General features: G+C 36.6%; 1 long non-coding RNA gene across 1 annotated transcript; it reads left to right on the top strand.

Moving 5' to 3' along the window:
• The first annotated feature begins 4,172 nt into the window (after positions 1–4,172).
• Positions 4,173–4,972, top strand: LOC116085161. The gene is made up of 2 exons (XR_004116447.1): positions 4,173–4,242; positions 4,434–4,972. It is a non-coding gene; the product is annotated as an uncharacterized LOC116085161 (long non-coding RNA).
• Positions 4,973–8,780: the final 3,808 nt, after the last annotated feature.

Below are 8,780 nucleotides of genomic sequence, written 5' to 3' on the forward strand. Positions count from 1 at the left end.
GTGGCAAATTATAGTTATGAAGTAGCAATAAAATTAATTTCATAGTTGGGAGTCACCACAACATGAGGAATTGTCTTAAAGGGTGCAAGAATTAGTAATGTTGAGAATCACGGTCTTAGGCGAAGATTAAATTAGATACACCAATAACAAAGTAGACTATTTGCATGCCTAGAAATATTATTGACTTTGGCCTTGAGTCTGCTAAAGTCTTTCATTGTAAGAGACATTTTTCATTTTCGTATGATAATACTTTTACATTGTTTTTATGAAAACATGAAGAAATTGAATGTTATAGGGGCCTGCCTTCCTATTGACCATTTGTGACAGGTATACACTAGGCTAATTCTTGCCTAGAAAGTACATGGTTTTTATCAACTAGATACAATAGTCACTTGAAACATGTAGTATACCCTGAATCCTTTTGTAAACTTGGGACTGCTAAATATGATTCTCATTTAACCACTTTATTTCTATGTCTCTGTACTATTTTTACATAACCAATCTGTGAGGCATTCCAGTTGTCTAAGACAGCAAACACAGTGGCTTTTACTATAGATTGCATCTATATTTTTAAAAGAGACTTCCATGATTATGTGATATAAAGCTTTCCTAGAGAAAATTTACATTTCTTAATGTGTTTACATTGTGCACTGATATTTAACCTATTAATCCCTAAAATATGTTTTTTGGTCTCAAGTACATTCTGTTTGTATATGTCATCTCTTTATCTTTCTCTTGTTCACCATCCCCTCTCCTACCCTTCAACATCCACACTGCTTCTACTTCTGTTTATACACTCCTTCCCCATCTCCATCCCTCTTTCTTTGCAACTTCCTCTGCTTTTCACTCAGTTTCTCCCTGTCATGTTGCTTTATCTTTGTTCTCATTTAAATGAGGTTGAGAGAAGCATAAAGAGTTGACATGTACAATTCTGGTGATAGCAATGACAGTGTTTGCAGGAATGGTTAGAATGGAAAACAATAAAGTGAATGAGAATGATAAACACCAAGTGTGAGCAGAGCTATTTAATTTATTTGGATGTGCATAGCAGCAAAAGTAAAGGTGACAGAACAGGAGAGAGGCCATCTTGACTCTTATGCTACCTGTTCTGCCCTGATTATGCACACTGTAGATCATATGTGAGGCAAAAATATCTTCTAATGATTCAGATACTTGGCAGAACAAGAAATAAGGTGCAAAACAAATTCAGACTAGGTATTTTTGGGGTTATTTTGAAAAAACTTTAACAGAACCCAAAGAACCTCCTAAGAGCCAATAATCCTATACCTCTAAGGTTCATAAAAATCATATCCATATGCTTTTCTTGGTGCATGAATCTGACATGTTAAGTTTAAGCACCAATCTCCTGTGCTTTGTTTTTTTTTTTGAAGAAAATGAATACAAAGCAGAATTTGAAAATGGATACTAAGCATCATGTCTCCATTGAGCAAAACTATAGCTTATTAGCTGTATTCAATTATATATCACAAAACTGTAAACTAAACAAAAACCATAAGAAGTACAGGTGAAGGATCAAGTTGACACATGGTGAAAATTTGGAATAAAAATACTCCTATGAAACTGTGGCTTCTCTTGTACTATGTAACTGATCTTACTTTTCCTATATTTTTTCATATCTTACCTGTATCCCATAAAAGGAAGAGGAAGCATCAATCTCATTCTCCATTATGTATGGAGAATCATTTTGTATGTTCCAACAGTAAACTACAGATATATATGGCTAAAGTGACTTCCAGGGTCATAGGAAACTAAGTACTCTGGAATATCAAAAAAACAAAAAAAAAAAACAAAAACAAAAAAACAAAAAACAAAAAAAACAAAAAAAACCTGTACTCTAGAATAGATTTACTAGAATGTAAGAAATATGGCATAAATCAAAAGCATACTTCACTTGATATATTTGTGTCTCAAGAAAAGTCTTGTTGGTCATTATTTTATTTCTGGTTTTGCAAGGAAGTCCAAAGAAGTATTAGTCATTGTCTGAGGGGTTCATTCTGGTTCCCATAGTATGTTTATAGTTTTCTCCAAGATAGAACATCCTATTGCACATGTTTTGGCATTCTAAGGGGTGGAAATGCATTCCACAAGGCTCTACTACCCATCAAATACAGAATGATTCACGAGATTGAATATGGATAAGAGATCTATAGTACCACGTAGAGGAAGAAACATGTCATTAAAAAGTTCTTTGTAATGCATCTTACTCTCTGTGCTTGCAGCCCTGAGGAATGAGGTTCTATTACATAAAAAATATTTCTGGGTGATTTTCCTGCTTCTGGATAAACATGTACTCAAAACAAAAAATATGCAAATTATCTGTAGAGATTCCTTAGCCTAACAAGTATTTCATTTCCCCTCGATTTGCTGGGGAAATGTGGCAATAAACGTGTGGGAGGGTCTAACCAATGACTGATTCAAAATGAGGCTCACATTATGACAGAGAATCTATGTGTGGATGGACAGAAACTAGAGGCTGGACAATCTGAGATCCAGGATAGAAACAGATATGACTGGTAAAAAAATAAATAAAATGATTTTTAATAATTTCTAATAGGTTGGTACCTAGCCCCATTGTCCAGAAACTGAAAGGCATTGTCCAGAAACTTAAAAAGCAGATACAGAGAATAACAGCCAAACATTAAGCATTTCCAAGGGAAGCCCGAGGAAGAGATTGAGGAAGTATTACAGAAGCCAGAGGAGTCAAGGATACCATGAGAACATGACCCACAGACTCAAATAAGGTGTGCTCATATGGATTGACAGAGCACGAAGTAACAATCATGGACCCTATTTGTGTTTGAACTAGGTCCTCCGCATATATGTTATGGTTGTGTAGCTTCGTGTTCTAGTGGGGCCATTAACATTGGGAGTAGGGGTGCTTCAGACTCATGCTTGCACCTGGGAATCTTTTCCTCATACTGGGCTGCCTAGGCCAGCCTGGATATGAAGGTTTGTTCCTGGTCTTAGTGTAATTTGTTATGCTAGTTTGGTTCATGTTCCCAGGACGCCTGCTCTTTTTGGTAGCTTTGGGAATGAAAGATGAGTGGATCCAGGGGCAAGGACAGGCAGTGTTAGGGATGAGGGAAGAGTGGAGGGGAGTGATAAATTGCAACTGAGTCAGGATGAAATGTATGCAAACAATAACAATTAAAATAAAAAAGAAATATAGAACTGAAAGGAAAAAATGAAAGCAAGCCTACAACCACTAATTTACTAAACTCAGACAATGTGAGTTACGAATAAAATTAAAATGGCAAGTAGACTCCTCTGGCATTCGTATCCCTCTCTGCTTATGAATGTGCATCCAATATGACTTGTTACCTTAAACTGTCACAGAATGTCCTTTAATTCACATGTCAAAATAATACTTGCTGGCAGGCAGTGGTGGCACACGCCTTTAATCCCAGCCCTTGGAAGGCAGAGACAGGTGGATTTCTAAGTTCAAGGCCAGCCTGGTCTACAGATTGAGTTCCAGGACAGCCAGGGCTATACAGAGAAACCCTGTCTCATAAAAAATAAAATAAAATAAAAAATGTTTTCTTTCTTTCTTTTCCCTCTTTTGGGGGGGAGAGAGTTGTCAAGTATTTCGTTATAGCAATAAGAGTAGACATTAATTAAGACAACTGGTTCCTACAAGTTGGGCCTATTCTGTGACAGATCTGGTTTTGTAATGTATAAGCCTTTGGAGCTACTTTGTGTGGAATGTGAAAGAATTCAGAACTGCAGGGTAGAAAAGAGCTGCTAGAATGATCTTTGCTTTCTGTATTTTTGAGAGAGGTTCTTATGTATCTCTGGAGATGTGGCTGTTCTCAAACTCACTATGACTTATAGAACAGGCTGGCCTCAAAAAAAAAAAAAAAAAATCACAGGCATCTGCCATTCTCTGACTTCCAAGCTCTGGAATAAAAGGTTTGTGCCGCTACATATAGCTTCTGGAACTTCTGAAACAGAACTTAGTTCTCCATTGTGACAGAATTTTACACAGTGAGAACTTTGATTATGTGATTTCAGTGGGGAATAAATCTTGTAACAGCAGTGGAATTGTAAAGGATTCACAATACAGTTTGGGAAAGGACGTGACTGTACTCTGCTGATGTACTAGAATCTTGTTTAAGGCTGAATTCTTAATTAACATTCTAAGTTGTTTGGTAGAGAATTTAGACAGTATAGCGTACAGATTGTCTCCAAGTAGCTATAACTGTCATCTCACGAAGAATTATGGTAAGAAAAAGAAGTAAAATATGAAACCTATGCTTTTTTTAGAAATGTGTAAGAGCTACTTTAAATTAGTCCAGTTGGTTAAGGACAGCCTGTTATTTCCGGGAAATTGAAAGAAATGCCCAACTTGAGGCACATCCCATAGGCAAGCATGAGTACCTAAAACTATTAATGGCACTCTGTTATGTTTACAGACATGAACATGTTGTCTTCTGAGTGGCTCCACCCAGCAACTGACTAGGACAAATACAGACACAGCCAAACAGTGGATAGATCTTTGGAGCTCTTGTGGAAGGATAGGTGGAAGGATTGCAGGCCCAGAAAAGAATAGGAACTCCACAGGAAGAATAACAGAGTCAACTATCCTGGACCCTTGAAGATTTCAGAGTATGAACCACTAAGCAAAGATCATAGATACAGTGGACCTATGCCTCTCTGAACCTATGGATTGGACATGCAGCTTGGTCTTCATGTGGTCCCTGACCAACCGAAATATAAGCTATCCTATTACATGGGCTACATGTATGTGGGATATATTCCTCTAACAGCCTTGTCTGGCTTTACTGGAAGAGGAAGTGCCTAGCCTCTCAGAGACTTTAAATTCCAAGGCAAGGCTCCACCTAATCAGAGGAAAATGGAAAAGGGATAAAGGAAGGATTGTGGGAGGGGCTTACTGGGAGAGGGGTATTATGGCAGCCATAGTTGATAATTAATAAAACGACAGAGTGAGTAATTTGTGGTGTTTTTAATTCTTTAAGCTGATAAATTCCAGGGAGCTTGCAGAATTTATGACTGAAAACAGAAACAAAAATATATTTACATACCTACACACACAGAGAGACATATACATACTCATATACATATACATTTCAGAGCATATATTAACTATGAGTTCTGCTGAAAACATTTCATTGAATGTTAATAATTTGTAAATTTCCTTCTCTCAAGTCTCTGTTGGAAATATCAAATGAATAACAACAATAACATAAATATCTTGAGGACATTTTGGGTTGTTTTTCTGATGTTGATTATATGCTCTTACTCTTGTGACTTTTTTCTCTGCTGATTTATGATAGATAATGTGTATTTTAAGAATTGTAAGTTTCATTCCTTGAAGCATTTGAAAACTCAATCCTTAAGAGAATATCCTTGGCACTGCAGAGATGATAGAACAGTATACGGTAAATAGGATTTTTGCAGAAGATGAAGATCAGTCAGCCAAAATCCAAGTCATGATTATTTTGGCAGACATTAACATAACTAAAAGACAAGAGTATAGTTTGAAGCATATTGGAATAGCAAAAAAATTTTGTTCTTAATGTTAAAGAACAACAGAAATATGGAAGTCTTTAAGGGCAGTTAGAACTGAGGTTTGAGATAATCTCTCTGTTTCTCTCCCCCCCTCCCCTTCTCTCTCCAGTCCTCTTTTCTTTGTTCTCATTTGCATTTCAGCATGTTAGTTTTATTGTCCTATGCAGAGATTGAGGCTTTCTGGGTCCAGCTTTGTTTTTTTTTTCCCTCTGACTACTCTGAAGAAATACATTAGTTCAGTGGATAACTCCCAGCCATTGTCACCACATCAGAAAATTGATGAAAGAAAGTGGAGCCTCCATAGTAACTACCATGAAGACAATGTAGACATGTCAGAGTGGTGTAAGAACCTAATTCCAGAAAGAAAATATTCTCATTTCCAACCCCTCTAGAAAGCCATTTAAATGTATCAAATGATCTTTGTGTATATAAACTGCAGCCCAAGTACTTATTTTACAAGCTACAAGCTGATAATTGAATCAACTATTAGTACTTTACACATATATATGTATATATTTATATATATATATATATATACATATACATATTACTCTGTAAAGTTTAACTTTACAGAGAAATAAAGAGTATTTATTTGGAGCCTTACTTCAATAATTAAATATAAGAGGGCACATTAAACTTTCATTGTTAAAACAGCAGTTTAACAATGAAACAATAGTAGTAATGACAAATAGTTGATTTCAGCAACAAATTAGCAACAAAGCTTTATTTAAAACATTGGTTTTACTCAGATAAAATAACTCATTCTTATCTCTCATGCAACTGAAATTTTTATGACCAATGAAACCTCTATATTTAGAGTAAGTTCTATATTATTTAGCTCATAAAATCCCTAATAATAACATATAATACTTACAATAATCTCTCAGAATTGTTTATAATGAATGTATAATGCTTTCTTTTTGGCTTTATTACTTGTGATTTCATAGCAGTATCTTTTGTTTTTTTTGTTTTTTTTTTTTTACTGTCACCAATCATAAAGCAGATCATAATTGATTACCTAATAGAAATAGCTTTTACATGGTTGTAACATTTATATTCCTTCCTAACTGACTTTGCTGCAATATTGTTTTCTCCCTTAATGAATGTTCTGTCAAGGTAAAAGCCACATTGTGATTTCTGTGCTTGATAACACGTGTCTGTAACAATCGCAGGCATTCTGAGTAGTATCTGGGAGCTGTGCTTTGCTTAGTGAGGGGCAGTAGCTCTAAGATAATCTCTTTTTTGCTAAGTACCAAACTATCTTGAACTATATCTCTGATAACAATAATGAGTGATGAAGATATATAAATATTTTGGCTTTCTTGTGACTTAGATGTGTTTGCTGTAAGAACAGTACATATTTTAAAATGTTAACATTGTCTAGAAGCTTCCCCAATTATATAGGCATGTTTTGTGAGATTTTATTTTTCTGTTCTAATGTGACATTATATCAAGGTTTATTCTAAGGTTATATATTTTTATTAGGTATTTTCATTATTTACATATCAAATGATATCTCTTTTCCCCATTTCCCTTCTGGGGGCAAAAATAAACCTGTTCCCCTCCCCCTCCCCCTGCCCACCAACCCACCATCTCCTGCTTTCTGGCCCTGGCATTCCTCTACAGTGGGGCATAGAACTAAGGTTATATTCTATTTGAATTTCTTTATATAGAGAAATCAGAAGTAGCTCCAGCCCTGAGTGTAGTACATATATTTGAAAAACAATGAAAAACTGAGAGGAGAATCTTGCAATTGACTACTTTAAGGTTTGCAAAATAAATGTTTTTCAGTTTAGTTATGTTTATAATTTATGTTTTAATGTCAAGTTAGTTATGTTTATATTCTATTCTATTTTATTTTCTACAGATATTTTTGCTCTTTCTTATAAGATTTGCAAATCAAAATATGCATAGATTTGAAAATGCACTATGAAAACTCTGCTGTAAGATGTTGACATGAGGAGGAAAACTAAAGGTTTTATTGCATGATTTTAATGATTTTCAACAATTTGAGAGTAAATATTGGCCAAAGCCTGGAATATTCCTGACCTTAAAATTTTTACTATCTTTCCTGTGCATAATCTCATTTCCCTATGCTTGAATTAAATGTACTATCACCTATACTTTATATTCAATTTTTAAAATTACTTTTTCTCCATTTATTAGTTTATTTACAGTCTGATCTTAGCACTCCTCCATCTTCTCCTCCTACTCCCACCCTCCTCCTACTCCCCACTTCCATTCTCCTCAGAGAAAGGGAGGCCTCCCAAGGGTATCCATCTAAACTTGGCATATCAAGACAAAGCAGGAGGAAGCACACTCCCTCCCACTAAGGCCAGACAAGGCAGCCTAGCTATTGTAAATGGATCCAAAGGCACACAACCAAGTCAGAGACAGTCCCAACTCTAGTTATTGGGGGAGCGCATAAAGAAAAAACTACTCATCTGCTACATGTGTGTAAAGGCTTAGGTATAATCCGTGCATAAACTTTGGTTGTTATTTCTGTCTCTGTGAGACCCCATGGGCTCAGACTCCTGTGAGTCTCTGCAACTGTTTCCACAGTTTCATGCAAGCTGTTTCATGAATCCTGTCAGAAATCAGTTGTACTAGGCTCCTGTGTGCAAGCATACCAGAATATCATTAACTGTGCTGGGAGTTGGCTCTCTCCCATGGGATGAGTCTCAATTTGGGCTAGCCATTGGATGACCATTTGTTTAGTCTCTTCTCTGTCTTTATCCCTGTAGTTCCCTGTGTAGGCAGGACACATTATAGGTTGAAGGTTTTGTGGTTGAGTTGTGTCAGCCACCCTCCCTTCACTGGCCTCTTCATGCTTCATAGTCCCTGCTTCAGGGAATCTCAGCTAGGGTCAACCAAAGATTCCCAGGACTCTTCCTCATCCTAGAGCTGCCTCCTCCACACCTTTATGTTCTCTCTGGCAGCTACCCTTCTCCCCACACCTGATATCCAAACGTTCCCCCTCTGTACCCCCTTTCCCATTCAGTTCCTGAACTATATCCACTTTTTTTTTTTCAGTATAGAATAGAGTTTATTTAGGGCATGGGGAGGGGAGTTAAGAGGGTAGCAGAGGCAGAGAAAGGCAGAGAAGAAAGAGTAAAGAAGTAGGGGATGGCCATGACCACGTGGAGAGTGGGGGGAGGGAATGGGGAGAGAGGGGGAGCAAAGTGGCAAGAGGCAAGGGAGAGAAGCAGGAGTAAGGGATCCAGTTTTTT

The sequence above is a fragment of the Mastomys coucha genome, unplaced genomic scaffold (genome assembly GCF_008632895.1).
Source record: "Mastomys coucha isolate ucsf_1 unplaced genomic scaffold, UCSF_Mcou_1 pScaffold9, whole genome shotgun sequence".
In the NCBI taxonomy this organism is placed as follows: Eukaryota; Metazoa; Chordata; class Mammalia; order Rodentia; family Muridae; genus Mastomys; species Mastomys coucha.